Source organism: Mustela erminea, chromosome 1 (assembly GCF_009829155.1).
Source record: "Mustela erminea isolate mMusErm1 chromosome 1, mMusErm1.Pri, whole genome shotgun sequence".
NCBI lineage: Eukaryota > Metazoa > Chordata > Mammalia > Carnivora > Mustelidae > Mustela > Mustela erminea.
Window position 1 is genome coordinate 112010403 of NC_045614.1, and position 20142 is coordinate 112030544.

General features: G+C 48.1%; 1 long non-coding RNA gene across 3 annotated transcripts; it reads right to left on the bottom strand.

The window, feature by feature from the left end:
* Positions 1-449: 449 nt before the first annotated feature.
* LOC116600958 lies at positions 450-18531 on the bottom strand. 3 transcript variants are annotated; one of them, XR_004289872.1, is made up of 5 exons: positions 18467-18531; positions 11443-11546; positions 8948-8979; positions 5484-5626; positions 3028-3102 (listed from the first exon to the last, which is right to left on the bottom strand). It is a non-coding gene; the product is annotated as an uncharacterized LOC116600958 (long non-coding RNA). The 3 variants fall into 3 exon arrangements; XR_004289870.1 differs by lacking the exons at positions 3028-3102; positions 11443-11546 and adding an exon at positions 450-647; XR_004289867.1 differs by lacking the exon at positions 11443-11546.
* Between the last annotated feature and the right edge of the window lie 1611 nt (positions 18532-20142).

Consider the following 20142-nt stretch of genomic DNA (forward strand, 5'->3'; position numbering starts at 1 on the left):
ACCTCTTACTCCTCTGTGTAATCCCAGAGCCTAGTGCAGTGAGAGGCTCATGGGAGGTGCCCTGGAAATATTGGTTGAATTGATTTGAAATAGTGAGAGTGTCTGAGCGTAAGCCTTCCAGGCCAAGACTGCTTTGGATTTCTCTTGCCGGTTGCTGCCTTCTTGTATTTATTAGATCAATGGCAAAACCTGTTGAGAGGCATCTGGTTCTAGTAGCCCCAGGAGATTTGGTCGGCTCCACCTCAGGAGTTGGGCCGTAGTTAAGAGAGATCAGACGGTTTACCATGCTGGCAGTGCCCAGCCCTGCTTCCATCCCAAGCTAGCATGGTTTGCCATTCAAAATGCCATCATGTCATCAAAACGGCAAAGACTCAAGGGAGAGCCATGCACCTCATTTCCAAGGGGACCGCTTCACGGGTCCATTTGCATAAGGGCAGTCTTCCCTGGTTATCTCCAGAGTCTTTCAAAAGCTTTGGGGTTGGTCCAGCTTAGATGTGATGGATAGGAGTGTAGCCCAGGAGGACACATTTAGACAGGACGGGTTCTGGGCCTGGCTGTACCAGAGGCCATTCAGAAATGTCTGTAGGATGTTGTCATGGTATAGTAACTCAGCAAAGAATAAGCCGCATGTCAAAACTGAGGGTGACCTAGAAGCCCAACAGAAGAAAGAGTCGTAAAGACATAGACATCTCTAGAAGAGACAGGTCACAGAAGGAAGTGGAAGCTGAAGGGTTACTCATAACTAAAACTACCATGTTTGGGAAACTAGTAATGTGCCAAGCACACTATATACTTTATCCTTTGAATTATCACGACAACTTATGCAGTGGACTCGCACGAAAGGAAACGGAGCCTCAAAGGACAAACAACTTGCTTAAGGTCACACAATCAACAAGTAAGAGAAATAGGGTCAAAACCAGGCAGTGCGCCCAGTCTTCTACTGCCAGCATGGGAATGGAGGGTACGGACTGTGATATCCCTTCTGTGTTGTACTCAGTATGGGCCAAAGAGGCATGGGCCCAGCAGATTCGGGAGTCCATACCAGGAAAGGAGGCATGATGCAATGCATATCTTATAAAGACGTAATTCCTGTGTGCTCCCTTCTGGCTGACTTCTGGCTCTCATATCTTATATCACTGCACCGTCCTGGGATTCATTGTTTGGCAACATTGTTCATTATTGCTGCTGTGGCTTCAAGCAGTACCTCTTCTTACAGTTGAGAAATGTGGTCTTTCCTGAGTCAATCACTCAAGCAAGAGGTAGGACCTGATACAGAAAACTAAGAAGGTGGGAGAGACACTTCCCCTTCCTCTTGGGGCCTTTTCTTCGCTCCCAGACTAGATGTCAGAAAGCATGGATTTCTAAAGCAGGACTCTGGGATGCTCGATGGTACCCAGCATGCAAATGCGGGCTGAAACCTAAAGGGACAGTCTGAGGAAGACCAAGCCCTATCTTGAGAACCAGATCATCTAGCTGCAGATTACTTTCTAGGCTTATTTTCCTGCTACCATCTCTAAGATGTCATGAAAGATTGTTTAACCCACTGTGCCACCCAGGCACTCTTGCGAAGGATTGTTTAAATACTCGCCCTGACCTCTGCTCGTCAGAGGAATTTTTAAGAGGAAGACTGTGGTCACGACATGAAACAGGTGCTCTAGGAAGTTACCACGAAAGGCGGATCGTTGGAAACAGGAGTTGGACTGCATTGTTTTTTTCTGCCTCTCTCCACAGGGAGAATCTTCTTCCCCAGCCAGCCCTGTGATGAGCATCACTTAGGGTCCTTTTGGTTGCAAGACACAGAGCATGTAGAATCAAACTGCTATCCACAATAAGAAAATGTCTTATTGGATGTGATGGGGAGAGGGCAAGGGAGAGCAGCTGTAGGTATGACGCAATCCAGGTATCAGCGATGGCATCAGATACACAAGTTCTTTCTGATGGTCCACCCTGCTGCACTCAGTGTCAGCGTTTACCCACAGCTGGTTTTTTCTGTGGTTTTAAGATAGCTGCTGATGGCTATGAGGGCTCCATGCGTTATGGGCCTCTCAAGAAATCTGATGTTTTCTCGAGCACGGATGCTAATTCCTTGGCCTGACTAAGTCCACATGCCAACCCCTGGACCAGCAACAGATGCCAGTGGAATGCCATGAGCTGGGAACAGGTGGATGCCTATAGTTGGCTAGAACGTGGGGGCCTACCCTTGCACCTGGGCTGGGAGCCAGGCGGGATGGCAGGGACACTGCCACAGGTACACACAGTGCTTCAGACTATGCCCACAGATGAATTGTTGTTTCTGGCTAATCTCTGAGTCACTGTCCAGAGTTTCAAGGGGGCTGTAGCCAGCAATGACTGACTGACCACATGTCCTCATGGAACCCATGTAACCAGGAAACAGAAGAAACCCTTCAAATTGGGTCTCTGGAGAACTGCCAGGTACCAGTGTGTGCCACTGTCTTGTGCCAACCTGTCCAAGCTGATGGTGTGCCTGCTGCCTGTCCTCACAGCCTGTGGTCCTTGGAAGTCCTAGGGAGCTCTGTTTGTGGGCTGGCGACTCTGAGTTGGGCCCTCTGCTTCCTAAAGGCTGTTGAAGCTCCGAGCTGACTCCTTCCTTGTGCTGCGGTTACCGCGGCCTTGAGAACACTGGGGAGCTGCCACATCTGTGCCCCCAGCACTCCTTCCCATCACCGACTGCTCATTTTCTGAGCACCTCCCACGAACGAGGCACCAAGAAGGAATGGTATTTGCATGTCCTCCCACGTCCTTGCCCTCGCAATTATTACTCACTCATGTGAGGAAGGAAGGGATCGGGTTAGAGGAGGCACTTTAGTGAGTCTGCGATTGGGGTGGTATGGCCGGGAGCATGGGGGTGAAGGGAGAAGGAGTGCACGGAACAGGAAGAGCGCATGCTTTTGTGGGGAAGGGGTGCTGGGGAGCACCAAAAATGGCAGGAGTCCTTGCGGGTCAAGGCTTCACGGAATCAGCCTTGCAAATATTTACTCGCCAAGGAAGCCAATTAATCACACCAGTGGATGTAGACCATACCACGTGGGGGCTTCCTCTGTCACGTAGCCCATGTGTCCCTCCTGGCAGGTGACACAGGTGCTAAAACTCAATAGGAAGCCATTTGGCGGCCACGATGGCTGCCGTCGGGGCCACCCTTTGTGACTGTTCATCTGCTACGCTCTCACTTCAGAGAGGGAAACAGCAGAGTGACTTTCCTCACTGGTGGTGTCTCGATGACTAAGTCAGTTACAGGGCTGCCAGCACTGGGTAAGCAGCCCGATCAGGATGGCGGAGGTGGGCTCGTGGCGCAGTAAACACACACTCCATCCTATGTCTACTGGCTCTTAAAGACGAAGAGTGTGAGCTTCTGTGGAGACTCTGTGTGTGAGTGTGAGCATGTGTGTAAGCTGCTTGGCAGGGGACCTGAGGATGGCTCCACCCCAACCATTCCCACAGAAGCCTTGAACTCTGCCAGGCCCTATTGTCTGGCTACCTGGGAACGGAGGACACTGGCTGTGTCTGGGCAGCTTCAAGCCTAGGCAACCATCAGAGCCACACAGCACCCTGGGCTCGACAGGCCAGGCAGGAGCTATGGGATTTTCATTCTCCTCCCAGCAACGAGCTCCCCTGAGGCAACTGGGCAGTTGTTCGGGGTCCTGGGAAGGAGCTAGCCTTCTGCTCATCCTGGGCCTGGGGCTCCCCATGTGTACTGGTTCCCAGGCCTTGGGGAGCTCAACCTACCTTAAATCTTAGAGGGTAGAACACCATTCCCTCCAAAACCACTACAAATAGCACTTCTGCTCGTATTCCTGCCTCTTCCTCTAGAGACACGTCCCCTCCATTTCTAATCACCATCACTGCCACCACCACCTTCAACTCCAACCACATTCTACCACTTCCACCATTGGTGGCCACCATCACCGCCTCTGCCAACATTGCTTCAACCACTGCCCCTTATTGCTCCCACCTCCATGGCCACCTGTTGCTCCCAACACCACACCATCTCCATCGTGACCACTACCACCACATCATCTGGGCGCCTACAGCCTAAGCTTGTGTGTTGTTGGGGCCACACATCTCTTGTCACTATTTCTTACAACAGTTTCTCCTTTGGTAGCAACTTGTAGTCTATAAATCTCCAAGCATAGACTAGAAAGCTGCTCGATTTCATTCCTGCAACTTTAGTCCATGAATCAGAGATTTGCATTAAATGGCATACAAATTCTCTTCCAGTTCTGAGAGTCTTTGGTAGGTGCATGTGTGTCTCTGTCTGATTGTGTTCACACCTGTCTGGGCCCATATGCCTGGAGTCTGCCAAATTGGTCTGTGATTCATCTGGCTTTCCATGAGAATTTCTGATAGAATCTAGATCCAGAGCACATAGAATGAGACAAGGCACAATGATCCACTGTGGGTGTGTAAGCCCCTCCAACCTCGGACTATTCATTATTGCCTTCTAAACCAGTGATGCTTCCCAGAAATCCTGGCTTGTGGCAAAAATTGGAGGGTGTGTGACGTAAGGAAGAGTTATCACAGAGAATTAGAAGACTGGTGTGAAGGATCATTTAGGCCTCTTACTCAGTGAGTGACCTTAGGTGAGTCACTTCTCTTAGCTTCAATTTCCTCTCTTCAGAAGTGGGACAATTTTACTCTCTTCTTAGTGTTACTGAGGGGATGAAAAGAAAAGCCGATCTGTGACAATACTTGATGCCTGGAATCCAAGGGACATTAGTTCTTTCCTTCCTCTCCCCCACTGCTCTGAGATCCTGTAGCCTTCAGGTGCTTGGAGAACACCATTGTTGATCCAGTCCTCTGAGACAGTGGGCTTCCTGTTCCCAGTTCTGTATCAAATGGCTCCGAAGAAAGAACAGAGTGATCCTGGAAAATGTCACTGAATCAGAAGCTCAGTGGCTTTGCCAACAATCTGGAGGAGTGGACTACAGAGCAGCTACAGGGAGAGAGTGAGAGGACGCAGACTTGGACTTGAGTTCCAGGATGAGGATGGACCTTAGGACTTCCATCTTTTCTGCCTCTTCAATATGGAAATGCAACACACACACATACACACACACACACACACACACACACACACACACACACCCCAATCCCATTGTTGGGACAGAAGACAAAGACAAGGAGCAAGTGGGATCGGAGTCCCTAGAAGCCCAGAACTGGTACCCATGAGCTTTGATTGATTCATGGCCCACATCCACATAGCTGCCCAGACGGTGTCTTCCGCTGCAGTGCTCCTGCGCAAAGCACACAGCTGAGCAGGCTGGTGGCCTCCCTGTCAGCCCCTCCAAGCATGTGTCCTCGCTCCACACCTCTCCCTTCTGACCACGAGAGTCTCTTGCCAGCCTGTAGCTCAGGTCTCTTTCTCCATCCCACTGGACTCAGCAAGGCTGGTAGGGTCTCTGGACAGGGACTGGCTGGTAAGGGGGCTGTGAAAGTGCAGGTTGGGGGTGGTGATAATACCTCACCTCTGTCCCAGCTGCTAGCCCTGTCCTTGGAAGCCTAGAGTCAGCTCTGGAATCAGAGCAGGAGGCCAACAGGGTCTTCCTCTTCAGCAGTCATGGTGCTTCCTAGAAGGTGCCTTCTTATTTCCCTCTTGGCTCACAGTACTCTGCATAGGAACACATTCCAACAGACCTTAGGGTTCATGTGTTGGCATCCACTGGAGGTGGAGACTTCACTAAGCCCCGAGCCCTGGATTGGACCCCTGTTATTCTACATACTACTAGTTAGATGACTTTGGACAAGGGATTTATCTTCTCTCTTTTTTTATCTTGCTATCTTAATCTGTCAAAATGGAAATAAATAATGATATCTGTTTAGGAGGCTTGTTGTGAATTTAAATAAGATTATTTAAATGAGAGTTAAATGAGAGTTATTTCTGGCACTTGAAGACTTCCTAGCGTTCTGAAAATGTTAGTGAATGCTGCTCTTACTACAACTACCCCCACCACTACAACAATGGCTGTCACTATCAGCGAAGCCTGTTGGAAGAGTTAAGCCCAAAACTCAAACAATCAGCTTTGGGTACCATTTAACGAGTGCCTACTATGAGAACATTCTACTGGGTGCCTTTGCTGACACTGACTCGTCTAGCTATAGTCAGACATGTAATTTTGCAGCCATTTATAGATGAGAAATAGGGGGCTTTCCTCAGGTCCCAAGGTGGGGATTAGCAAGGGAACTTTGCATATTCTTGATTTGGCATTTATCTAGTTATCTAGATATCTAGTTATTGATGCCTTGCCTCATTCAAAATTTGTTGAGGGCATCCATTTATAAATCATCCATGTGCCAGGTCACAAAATGACCCAGAAAGTACAAAAGCAACAAAATGGATGAGCGCGGGGTGGGAATCCAGCCCCATCCCTTACTAGCCAAGTGACTTGGATGGTTAAATAGAACCTCTGTGAGCTCCATTTCCACGGCCCACTGATTAGCTACACAAACTGAAAGGTACTCATCAGTATCCCTGTTTTTCTGCTGAGGAAATCAAGATTCAAAGATGTTGCAACTTTACAAGTTTGCAAAGCTATCAGGTAAGTTAGTAACAGAGCCAGATATTGGCTCTGGGTTGATCTGATTTCAATTTCCAGAACTCTTCCCGCTGTTCTGAGCTATTTCAGAGGTGCCTTTTGCAAGTGCAAAGCTGGGATTTGAACACAGGGCAGCTCTTCCTGTCACATGGCGGTGCTGTCCATTTTCCTAGGGGACTGAATTTAGGTAAGAAAAACAGACATTCTAACACCCCCATTGGTGCTTGTCCCGTCTCAAGTGATGTTCCAAGTCCCAAGTACCTCAAGTCCTTCTTTCTAAAGCAATTAAAAATAATACTGCTTTCAAGGTGAAGAAGGAGAGGATGGGCTAGTGGAAAGTAAGGCAACCCAGAGCGTGCTGAAGTCACTGGCTCGTTTTCCCTTTGTCCCCTAGTCCATGCACCATTGTAGTCTGCCATCAGCCCCAGGATACCACGGGAAGATGCTTTCCTCAGGACCTCAGTGGTCTCCTGGTTCTCAGACCGTTGGCCTTTAAACATTTTCCCATCAGTTAGTACCAGATCAATCCTAACAATCTGCTACACAAAGGCACTGTGGTAGATGATTCAACATTTATAAAGGTGCCAGGCCTGAAAGGGATTACAGTCAGCAGTGGGGAAGGAGAAGATGAAATAAAACATAATACAAGGCAGGGTACCTGACACAAGGCATAGGCAGCTCTGAGTGCCATCCTGATTGCCATCTCTCCTTCTTCCCTCTCCTCAGCTTACTCTTCTTTCCTTTGTGGTCTCTCCATTTCCATGAATGAAGCTACCTTCCCCTTCAGGGTCTCCAGACCAGGTCTCTCTCCCTAATCAAATCCTAATCACTCAGCTGCCATTTTGATGGCCTTTAAGACCAACGTGTCCACAGCTCTAGTCACCGTCTTCCTGATGCCAGCAGTCCCTTCCTGAGGGAAGGCAATTCTGTTCATCCTTAATAGCTTTCCCTCCTCCTTCCCTCCAATTTAATTCGTCTCCAAGTCTTCTCAGAGCTTGCTCTTGCAGAGTCCTTGAACACATCTGCTCTTCTATCCTCTGTCATCACCTGGTTTAATTCAGGCCTCTGTGTGTCTTGCCCCCACTGTTTCATTAGCCTCCCAGACTTTGTCCTTGCCTCTTGAGCACATCACTCATCCACTGTCCATGCGTTATCAGAATGATCTTGTAAAAAGCCAAATCTGATCTTATACTTTCCCATGTGTTAAAATCCCCTTTGTCTTTAGCATAAATCCAAAACTCTTCAGCCTGACCCACAAGGCTCATGAAGTCCTGATCCCAGTCTTCTCTCCTTCCTCCCTTCCCCCACTCCACATCCATTATGAATATTTTTTCTTCCAAACCAGAATACTTAGGAGGGTGAAAGGAGGCCCTAGTCATAATTAAACTGGGATAAACTGGGATTCCCTGGGGCACACTTAGACGTACGTGTCATCTAATCCATAATGGCCATCACAGACCCCACATGTACATGAGTTTTTCTCTCTCTTCCCCAGATCCTAACTAGCAACTTCTCTTTGTGCCTCTAGACTCAGGTTTTCAGAGATAGAGAATTTGTCCCCGCTCATCTTTTCAAGGGCAAACCCAAGTTATAGCTCCTGCCGGCCTCCAGACTGGTAGGCTACCTTTATGTCAAGTGGCCAGAATGGGCTAATTCAATATGGCTGTCTCAGGCTCCTCACTGAAGCAAGGCCTGTGGATGGGGACTTCCTTGGTGATGGAAGGGGGTATTGGCCTCTATGTCATCTGGAGCTGTCTTCATCAATACTTTAAAAACCCCCTCCCTTCCTTGGGATCATCTGCTAGGAGGTGATAGGCTGGGCCCAAATACAACCAAGGTCCCGGCCTGTTCTTCCTCCATACCCCAGCTACTCTGCCCCACCTCCCCCAGTACAGCCAACCCTTCAGCTGGCTGACTTGGAGGACGTCCTTTCCCCCCAGCTGAATTTTCTTCTTTCTCCCTTTCAAATCCTGCTGTGCTGTTACCCAGTAGTGGAAACAGCAGAAATCACTTTAGAAAGGAAGCCAGCTGGTTCATTAGTCTGATTAAACTCAAGCAATGGAATCTGAGCACAGTTCACATGATGAATGGTGTGCTTTCTCCTTGGCCGCAGTGAATTTTGCAGTGATTTTTAATTGTGGGGCTCAGTCACCCCTCACCTCTGCAAAATCATGTGAGACAGAGAGACAGGACAGGGCTATGAGAAGAAAATCACAGGGCTTTCTGAGTAGAGTGGTCCATTCTTTCCCTCTCTCTCTCTTTCTCTCTCACTGCAGACCTGGTAGTGCCAGGTTACCTGAGTCTGTTAGGAATGCCAGGTTACCTGAGTCTGTTAGGAAGACCCTGGTCTTCAGAGATAGCAAGATTTGTCTTTAAAGTCAGGTTGTGCTACTTACCAGCTGTGTGTTTCGAGGCTCACATTTTTCACCTAAAAGAGGGTGTAAAAATAAATATTATAGAGTATCATGAGGACTAATAACTACTTAAAGCTCCAAATTCAGTGGTTCAGTATGTATTTGAAGTATAGGCAGGAGTGGGCAGAAGTAAGAAGTAAGTAGGAGCAAGTAAGCAGGGCCAAACCACAAAAGGTCTTATAAATTGGGTGAAGGAGTTTATGATTTTATATTGAAAGAATGGGGCAGATTGTCAAAAGGTAAAATTTCAGAACAGTGATAGAATCAAATCTGCATTTGGGGACGCTCACTCTGGCTACAGGGCAGATTGCACTGGAACTGGACTGGGAGACAGAATGACCTGGACATTTACCCGAGGACACATGATAGGAGTCTAAGTGAAGGCAGGGAGTGGAGTAATGAAGAATCTGCCTCTCTTGCAGCAGACTTGGAAATCGGCAAGGAAACAGACTGAACTGTGCTTGCTGAGGGACTGAAAAGCAACACAAGGAGACAAGTTGATTGTGGGACACGTTGAATTGGAGGAAACATTGCCAATGTTCCTTTTGATGGCATAGAATCCGACTGTTGGGGCACATAATTAGACAGACCCTGTCTGAAGAGGTCATCTTTCCAGGCCCTATTTCCGGGAAGATGAACAGCCAAACTAGCTAAAACCAATCTGAACGTTTCCCTGGGAAGTTCTTCTGGAAGCTGTCAGCAACCATGGCTGCGTCTGGAAATGCCTCCAAGTTTTCTAAGCAAGAAATCTCCCTTGCTGTGCAGAACACCAAAACCTACCATTTCTTGTTTGCCTTCATTGTAAATATGCCTTTTCTCTGCTGGTCGCAGGTATGGGAAAGGGAGGGCAGCAGCTTCAACTGGAGGATATAGCGAAAGGTTAGTGGTCCTAAGAAACTGGTCAAAGGTGACCCAGGGGATTGCTGCTACCTTGACGGGAAAGTCACAAGCGTGGGAGGACTGTCAGAGCAATGCAGAAGGATCAGAGGGAGGCAGGAACAATGAGACAGAGTAAAAGATGACAAACAACCTATGTATAAAGGAGGCCCCGACGTGAACTACACTGGGCGAGACAAAGAAAGTAGAGACCAGAGTTGCTTGCAGAGGACGGCTTGACCTAACAGAAAGAGCTTGGGTTCTGGAGCTCTGCAGTCTTAGGTTCAAATTTCAGGGGGAAAATCTGACTGTGTGACATTGGCCAAGTCATGGAAGCTCTCTGGGGCCCAGTTTCTTAATCTGTAGGATATGTAGGGTAAAACCTTCTTTGCAGGGTCAGGGTGAGAACTGGCCAGCAAAGAGACAGTGCTGGGGAGGTACTGGGTTAATTTCAGTAGTTCTTACTATGTTACTGTCACTGCCACTCCAGCCATGTGACCTTGGTCAACTCACTTCATTCCCTTAATTTCAGCATACTTATCCCTCCCTTGATGGGCATTTCAAGAATGAAGTGACATAACCTAGAAGACAGTACTGCCACCCATGGCACCTCCCTTTTCCCTTCTTCTCCTTTCCCATCTTCTCCTTTCAAGATCTTTGAGATCTCGGAGAAGATCAGAATTTAAGTATGAAACAGCTCATGGCTAAATGATATGAATCAATCTCTTAAGTTATTATTAAATGTAATTGTCAGCAGAGAGAACAGAAAAACAAGCATCCAGAATCCAACAAAATAAGCTGACTCTGATTTTGGGGATTGATGGTTAACTGGCCCAGTTCCTGTCCCTCCCTTTTTCTGATACTGCAGAGATGAGGTAACACCAATGCCCAGGCTGCAGAAGAAAATGTCTCAGTGCATTTATGTTTTGTGTCGTCTTTTCAAATCCAAGAAGCAGACAGTCATCTAGAATAAAGTAGCCCAATGATGCTTTCCACTTAAATGACCACTCAGCATCTGGAGCTCAGCTGGGAACTCTTTGCTATTCCCACTGACTGCCCAAAAGCAAGGGGATAAACAGCATATTTTTGTATTATTTCTCTTTGTTTCTGTATTGAAGAACCATGAAGGGGCGCCAGCGGCTCAGTTGTTTAAGCATCCAACTGTTGATTTTGGCTCAGATCATGATCTCAAGGGTCATGAGATCGAGCCCTGCCTCTGAGCTCCATGCTCAGCAGAGTCTGCTTCTTTCCTGTGTTCTCCCTCTCTCTCCACCCCTCCCCCTGCTCATGCACACACACTCTCTCTAAAATAAATAAATAAATCTTTAACAAAAATCCTGAAATGATCATGGAGTTGAAGTCCAAATTTATATGCATTTTAATCACCAAACATGGGGTGGTGAAGAAATCTAAAGCTTGCACTAATGTGTTTCCAGCTTTGCCTTAAGACATGAGGAGAAAGACACAAGTTTACATTCCAACAACAGTGATTTTGGAGGGGGGCGGGGAATTGTTTGACAAGTGCTATGCGGCCTATAGTCTCTACCTTCCTACCTTCATTACCCTTAGACCCACCGTCAGAAACCAGCTCATGGACTCACATCACAGTGGTACACGCCGTCACTCCTAGAGACTCTGTTGGGCTTCTGCTGAGGGACCCAGGGAAGGGCAGTGATCATGGTGAGTGTCCCCAGGAAGTGTTTACCTGGGAACCAGGGAGAGGTAAGAGTAGGCAGACAGGCAGACTATTCACACATTAGAACCAGAGACTAAGTGATATTATCTCTTCCTCTTCCCAGTGACACTTTTTCTACCACGGCATGAGGGTGGTGGGACAGGACCAATATCATGCTAGCAGGTACTTGACAGCCAGCTCTGGCGGGAAAAGAGCAGGGGTACCTGATCTATAACATTTGCAGGCTGCAGTTGTGTAAATGCTCCCACCATGGCTGATTTCAAACTACCAATGTGGGGTCACACAATGCGGAATTGAGAAGAGAGGCACACCACTGTCTCCCGCACACCACTGGGTAGGACTCCGAGATCACCACTCCCTGCAGTTGTCAAGAGGTCCCACATGGAAGGTCCTGACTTGCCCTCAAGATGTAGCTAAGGAATTGTTGCCTGCCTCTGAGAAGTGTTCCTGCAGCTCCCCTCCCCCAACCCACCCCGGCTGGATCCCCTGTGCCTCTCCATCTCCCAGATCACTTGTGAAGCCCTGGTGTCATCATTTGTCCAGACACCAGTCCTCTCATTAAACACAAGGCCCCGTCTTCATTTCCACAGCCCCAGCACCTAGCAGAGTGCTGAGACAAGCAGGTTCCTTAAGAACACTTGGTAAATCCATGTTTATTGGATGGACACCCAAATGAGTGAGTGAATGGTCTGGGGAGGAGAGGAGGAAGAATACGGGGGCTGCTATGAGGCAGCTGCAGAGATGTGCCATTAAAAAAAACACCAACAGGGACGCCTGGGTGGCTCAGTGGGTTAAGCCGCTGCCTTCGGCTCAGGTCATGATCTCAGGGTCCTGGGATCGAGTCCTACATCAAGCTCTCTGCTCAGCAGGGGGCCTGCTTCCCTCTCTCTCTCTCTGCCTGCCTCTCTGTCTACTTGTGATCTCTCTCTGTCAAATAAATAAATAAAATATTTAAAAAAAAAAAACAAACCACCAACAACAAAACCAATGGTCAGAGCTAGAACCAACACGAAGAAATGTCAGGAAAACATGTTTAGGGTCTTTGAAAAAAATAACTAGAGCTCCTAGGCCCCACAAAGTGTTAGAGTGCAAGGTTCTAAGTTGGCATGTCCTGCTGTTCACTCACTTGCAAACTAGTTCCAGTCTATCTGCCGGTTTCTGGCCCAGCTCCCGCACCCCAGCACAGGGAAAGGAGCTTTTGCTAATTGCCATAGATATTAAGGGAACATGGCCGGGTGTGCGTGCTTAGCCCAGAAGAGGTCGACATTACTCAAAGGAACAAAGTCATGGTCCTGAATATCTCTCTTCCCAGTATATAAATGAATCAAAGAACTCCTGCTGGGTGTTCTGGATCTCTCTCTCATCCTTCCTCCACTGACTGTTTGACTCTCTCCCCTTCAGAGTTGAACTCGGCGGCAGCACCCTTCTCACCACCGACTCCTTTCCCTGTGTGGTCTGTAATATTTGCTCCACCTCCTAGACTCTGAGCCTCTTGGGAAGGAGATTACTGTCTGGATCCCTAGCATAGCATCTGGTACATTGGAGGTGCCCAGGAAGCATTTGTTAAATGAACAAATTCACAAACGAGAAAAAAAAAAAATCCACTTCCTACACCTTCAATGTATATGTCCCAAATTGGCAAACCTCCCAGAAACGTAGACAAACAGTGTGCAGATCAAGTAAGCCACCAGGCTACAGCCAGGGTTCTGTGAGAAGTCAATTTGGAAAATCTCAGAGTCCCCAGCCCACATCCTTCTAGGGCCAATTATAAAAACCTTTTGCTTAGAGACAAATAACTACAAAAACTTTAAAATACAGACAGTTCCCTAGTTAGGAACATGTTGTGTTCCAAAAGTCTATTTATGAAATTGTTGTTTGGAATTCAGAATACACTCTCTGATAGAGCCCTTTTCAGAAGAGTCACTGACAACGTGGCTCTAACTTGAGACGTTTGCAAAGGGAAATAATAGGAAGCAATAAAGCTATACGGAGAGGCAACTTTTCTTTTAAACATCATAAAATAGACATGCGGAATAATGGAACATAGACACACAGTAGCCTTTGGACAAGAGGCAGCACTGGGAAGCAATCAAGGGAAATTCTAAATGGTTTCTTTTTATTGATTACGGATGCTGACACTTGAGGAAAAGCCCGTTTTCTTCAGAACTCTAGTAGAGGTTAGAAGGTTCCCCCCAGTGGAGCAGCGTAGGCTGTGGTGAGTCACCTGCCAGACTTGTTACAACACAGGCTTCTGGCCTCTGCCTCCAGGGAGGCAGATGGCGGGGGGTGGAGGGGGGTGTGTCCCAGGTGGAGAGAACCCAGGGATGTGTTTTTGGTTTGTATTTTTTTTTTAAGATTTTGTTTATGTATTTGAGAGAGAGAGCAGAAACTGAGGGAGGGCACAAGCAGAGGGAGGGCACAAGCAGGGAGAGGGCAGAGGCAGAGGGCGGAGGGAGGAGGGAAGGGGAGAAGGGAAGGGGGAGGGGCAGCAGGGAACTGCCCTGGGGCTGGATCCCAGGACCCTGAGATCATGACCTGAACCTAAGGCAGATGCTTAACTGACTGAGCCACCCAATCGGCCCCTAGGGGGATGTGTTTTTTAGCCAGCACTCAGGAGAGACTGACCCGGATGATATGAGGACTTCACCTGGGCCTGCCTGGAGGGGAGGCTACATCACCTCAGCGGGGCTGAGATGTCATCACCCCAACCTTTCTCCATTTGGTCCAGTGCCATGCCCCGCCTTCCTCCACCGTGTTCTTTCAGTGGTGGGAGAAGGCTACCTGTCAGTCCACAGGATATGCTTGCGTCAGGGATTCAGGGTTACGAGCACAGATTAGAAAGATGAAAGAAACTCCATCACTCATTCATCACACATCTAGGGCTGAGATTCAGCTGGTATGCTGGTGATTAAAATAGCGAAACAAACAAACAAAAAACTACTTTGTACCTCTTGGAAAATGGCCTCTGCCCTGGGTCTCCCACACCCGTAACACTTCCCTGCCAGCAGCTGCCTTGATTAAACTCTCTGCAAAATGGGATTAATAACATCTTCTTTGTACAATTCATGTGTCCTTGTAAAGTGCTAAATACATATGTGCTTAACAAATGGTTATTTATTTCTGTGATTATGTAGCTTTCCAACTACTTGGAGAATCAAGACAAGATTTCAGGCAGCGATAAACCAGTTCTATAGAATACCATTCAATTTGTTCACAAGGGCTACTATAGTAAGAGAATTAAGGCAAGCTCAGCGTGGGGGATGCTCTCTTAGAGGAAGTGGAGACTGCACGCTAAGGCTTCTGGTTTCTAATACCAGCTCCCCCCACCCCTTACTGGCTGGGAGTACTTGAACCATCAACATCAGTGTAAAGTGAGGCTGGTGGTGCTCTCTTCCCAAGGCTCCTGGAAGGGTTAAGAAGCCAGGCGCCTGGCACCTGGAGGCGCTCAGTGAATACCAGCTCTACAGAAGATTTGCAAGTGGGAATAAACCTTCCCTTGATGGTAGAATCTCAGGGCCAACCGGGACATTTAATTGTCTTCTTTAAGTTCAATCCAGTTTTATTGATCCCCTATTATGTACACTACTCCGTGGGTGATAGGAAGATGATTAAGATGTAGTCTAAGGAAGATCAATTGCAGTCACAGGACTAGGGCAGGGCAGCCTGTTGTAAGTAGCAGAATAAATTATAATCAAAGTTCAATGGACCGGAGAGAGGATAATGAACTTTGGTGGGGTAGGTGTAAGAGGTGGTCCAACAAAAAGAGCCAGAGAGAAGACAGGCAGTTCTCTCGGCCGCAGGATCAGCCTGAGCAGGATACAGAGAGAGATGTGTGCGAGGTAGGCTTGGGTGATGAAGCTGGCGTACCGGGTTCTCGCAGGGCTTAGTGGATATATGAGTAAGAGGACTAGACTGGGGCCTTGTAATGGAGGACCTTGAGTGTCCTTGTAGGGGATACCATTTTATTCTAAAGCAACTATAACAATCATTGCAGTTGTTGGGAGCTTGCTATGTGACTGACACTTTGCTAACCTTTTTCTATTTCTTCTAAACCCCACAGAAGCATATGCATAAATATCATTAGTACATTTTATGGATGAAGAAGATGAAGCTTTGAAGGCTTTTAAGCGAAGGGAGGACTCTGGGGCTTATGCTTTCAGAAAGTAATTCTGGAAGCAGCAAATGGGAGGGATGAATGCGGTAGGTGTTAGCACTTAGGGGTCTTCCTTCAATTCTAACATATTGTGACATGTGGTCCCCCCAAACTGGTTAACAAGAGATAAAGAAGTGACCGATAGTTCTAAAAATGGACTGATACTCTCCAAAGTCTTGAGTTGAGCAGGCTTTGAAGCATATGGTCATTTATGGAATGGGAACCTTTTCCTCCCTGTGGTTTTCCCCAGGGACCCTCATGAACGCTTCTCCTCCAGGGAACACAGTGAAGAATTCTACAGCAGTGTCCCTGACCAGAGTAATGTAAGTGAACCAAAATTAGCCTCTTTACAAGCTCATTAAAGCATAAAGGTTAGCACCCATTGCCCAAAATATAACAGAAAGGTGAAAGGCTCTTCTATTTCTTTTTCTCCCTGCTTACTCACACTTCCCTTCTTTCCACCCTCGCCCTCCTGACAGGCAGTAATCAAACCAGGGTCTTGGATGGGTGAGTATCTTTTTCATGGTCAAGTAAACTCCATCAAAGTTTCTGAGAAATCTACTGTGAGTAACTCAAGGGACAGTGCAGACTTCTTAGGTGGCGGGCCTTCTTATTCAGCCCTGAAGTTTGCATGTTAAAATACTACTATCCCTAGAAGTTTGGAGACAGTTGCTGACCCAAACTGTTCCTTCCTAGGAAGCAGACAAGTGAGTAGCTGATTCAACTGGGCTTGTTTCGCTTTGTTTTTTAAACAGAGGGTCTTAAGGAAATGGACTATATTAACTATACATTTTCTGCACAGAAATTCTAAATATATGAAGTATTTTCCCACATACTTCCTCATCATTACCCACCCAGTGGTGCAGATCTTTCCATCTCCATTTTACAGAAGAGGGAACTGCAGCTTAGAGACACAGAGGCGAGTCTCCCAGCCCCATCTAAATGGTCTATTATTCTTAACCTGATGGTTTCTCTCCTGTGCTTTTCCCCAAGCTTATCAGTTGGCATTATGGGAATTTTCCCAGCATGCTTTGGGAGAGGGGTCCACACCCTACTGACGGGTCAGTACTTAAAAGTTGTTCAGTTGATAGTACTTAGACTATCAGAACCAGAAGGAGGTGTAGAGACAATTTCCAACCTCTTCATCTTACCAGTAAGAAAATTGAGGCCCAGAGAGGAGCTGACCTGCCAACATTCCCAGGGCTGGATCCAGGAATCTCATTCATGATTAACTGTGACCAGGAGCGAGCCTCCGTCTCTTCCAACCCCATCCCACTGCCTCACAATCTCTCTTGAGCACAGCCCTCCCATTCAAAGCAAAGAGGAAAACAAAGGTCAGGTCTTGGCCAGGATCAGTCCCCATCCTGTACTTGTCGGATAAAATGGAAAGATCCCATCAGTTATGGAATCATGAACTATCAGGTGGAAGGCAGCTTGGAAATCATCTGGTTTCCAAGGTATATTCCATGGTATAATCCTCTGGTTCTGTAGGTGAGAAAAGTGAGGCCCAGAAAGGCAAATGGAGCCCATGGAGAGAGACTTGAACACACGTCACCGTGTCCCCTGTCACTGACCCCACTTCTGGGACCGCAGCTGCCTGCAGTGTCAAAGGCAGTTCACCCAGTTTGTCAGGCAGTCTGACTTAAAGATTTCCAGACACAGGTACCCGAGCCCTGGTTTTGCCTTGGCAGCGGAGATCAGGCATCAGCTGCTGGCTTGAATGATGTGTTCCCCAAGCAACATGGCGTACGTGAGCTGCCAACATTCAAGTCTCAGGGAACTGAGTGTGGAGCCAGTTAAACATCCAAAAATGCCCTGTCTCTCAGAAACAAGGGTGACTCATCGGAGTGCTTGGGCTATGACTGGGAATGGCATTACGGTGGCCAGAGGAGCTAAAAACTCACACTCACAAGCTTGTCTGCCACTGGCCCCTTGTTCACAGCTCTCTTTTCCAACACAGAGCCCAAACACCACCCCCAGGAAGCCCAGACCTCCTCCTCCTCCCTGAAGACTTGACTGCTCAAGCCTGGAGAAGCTCTCCCTTCTCAAGCCCTGAGACTCTGCTCTAACTGAGCACTTGATTTTATACTCTTTTATTCCTTCTTAATCATTTTGAGTATTTGTTTCAGTGCTGCATAGACGGCAACGCTCCGAGGGGAAGAAGTAAGCTCCCTTCTCCTTACCCTGTAGCTCATCTTGGAGTGTCACTCCCAAACAGAGACATGCTCAGGCTCACAGCTACTCCTGGCTTCAAGGCTCTTCCCACTTCACCTTGCATTCACACACACAGCAAACGCTCAATAAATCCTCACTGGTTTCCCTGTGGCTTCAGAATTTTCAGGGCCTCTGTCAGCCACATCATGTCTCTGTGCACATTAGGGAAAATTCCTTCCCTCTGCAGACACAGCCCTGCCAGGCTGCATGGCTCCGTGGAGCATGGCGGGACCTCAGCCCCTCAGCTGGGTGTCCTGGGCAGTGAGCCCCCTGCACTGCCCGGACTCTGGTCCCTCATGAGGGCAGCAACCACATCTCACTGGCTTGGGCCCTTCCCTGCTCTCCATGCTGACAGGGGTGGCCTTTCTTGAGAAAGCTGCCATCAGAGGCTTCCCAGCTTTTTCCCCAGCCCCTACTCTGTCAAAACCAAACAGGAACAGAAAAGATCCCCCTTTGAGAGCTCCTTGGTACTCAGGGACTGAAGTCTATGGGCAGGGCACTCGGGGGCCCTCTACAATAGGGTTCCAACCATCCTTCCCTACAGCTAAGACCCAGAACTCACCATGGATTTTCCTCCTACTGTGTCCTCAGCCTCGACTGTCCTTGTCCTGCTGAGCTTCGTGTCAGATCCCCACTCCCCTTTCAAACACAAACCTTACCCCCTTCCTGATGTCACAATCAAAATAACCATTCTCGGGGCACCTGGGTGGCTCAGTTAGCTAAGCGGCTGCCTTTGGCTCAGGGCAGGATCCCAGGGTCTTGGGATGGAGTCCCACATCAGGCTTCTTGCTTAGCAGGCAGCCTGCTTCTCCCTCTCCCTCTGCCTGCCACTCTGCCTGCTTGTTCTTTTTCTCTCTCTCTGTGTCAAATAAATAAAGTCTTTTAAAAGAAAAAAAAAACACCAAAATAACCATTCTCCTTGGTGCTTCTCCCCACCTACAGCCCTCCCTGCCTTCCATATCACTTTGCCCTCTGTTACAACCTTTCCACGATATTTTCTTAGTGTGCAACCCAGGGGCGGGCTGTCTTCAAGCCCTCTGTCTACACAGGCTTCTCTGTGTTCACCCTGCATCAGGCCAGATCTTAAACTCAGCCCCACCCTGAGTTCCCCAGAGGAGTCCTCTCACAAACTAATTGGGGCACAACATTGTCTTTACAAATGATTGTGTTATAGGAAGTAGAGAGAGCAGAGACTTCACAGCCCTACACACCCCCCACCCTCCCTTCCCAGCAAACTATTTATGAATCTCTGCAAGTCCTACTGTTCTCCAAATCTTGGCTCAGGGGGTTTCTCTCCTTCATCTTCCTCAGTGAGCACCAGATCGAGTCAGGCCTCCATACTCTATCTCTGCGTGGTTTCCACATTCCTTGCATCCGATGTAGATGTATTCCCTTCCTTCTCTAAGAGGCCGAACCCCCTCCCTGCAAGCATGCACCCCCAAATCCATCATAGTTCTCAGCCAAATGGAGGCTCTCCCTCAGTTCTGCCTCCTTTAGAGAGTCGAATGGACAGAGCAAGAATGTTTTTCTTATGACGTGCACGTGAGTGTGTTTTCCTTCACAGATAATGCAGTTCAGAAGGCAAGGAGTGTTCTTCCACTTCCACCCAACCTGGCACTGTGAGAGTATAAACAGCAAGCCTGTGAGAAGCCTTCTCCTCTACAGCGGGCGGTTACAAGCCCTTTCTGTCTTCCGGTTCTTCTTTCTTCCCAAGGAAAGCCCAGGACCAGAGTCAAAGGAAAGTGCCTGAAGACACAGTAGGAGCTTAACAGATAGTTGTGAAATGCATGAGTCAGTGAGTGAAAGGGAAGCAGGATAAAAGAAAAAACGTCAAGAGCACCCTCACTAGGGTTGTAACAGTCTAGCTAAAGGGAGTTCTGAAAACCAACCAGGGTGACAGAATGAAAAGAGAATAGTGAGTGATAGGGTGAAGTGTGAACACGGGGTTCTGGTATTGGCTCTGCCTTCATTGCCACGTGGAACCTTGGGGAAATCTCGGAACCTCAGTTCCTCATCTGTCCCATCTGCCTGGCTGCAGATGGACCCTGATCACCCGGGTCCTCAGAGCTGTCTGACATTCATGTTGGAGCCTTCTGCCCCAAATGCCCAGACACCCAAGGCCCCTCGGCGCCTCGGCATCTGCAGAAAGCTTTTCTTGGCTGCAGTCCTGACCCGGGGACCTTCACTGCCTGCCGGCGGGAAAGAATTCTCAGTTGTGGAAAATGGCAAATTCTACAT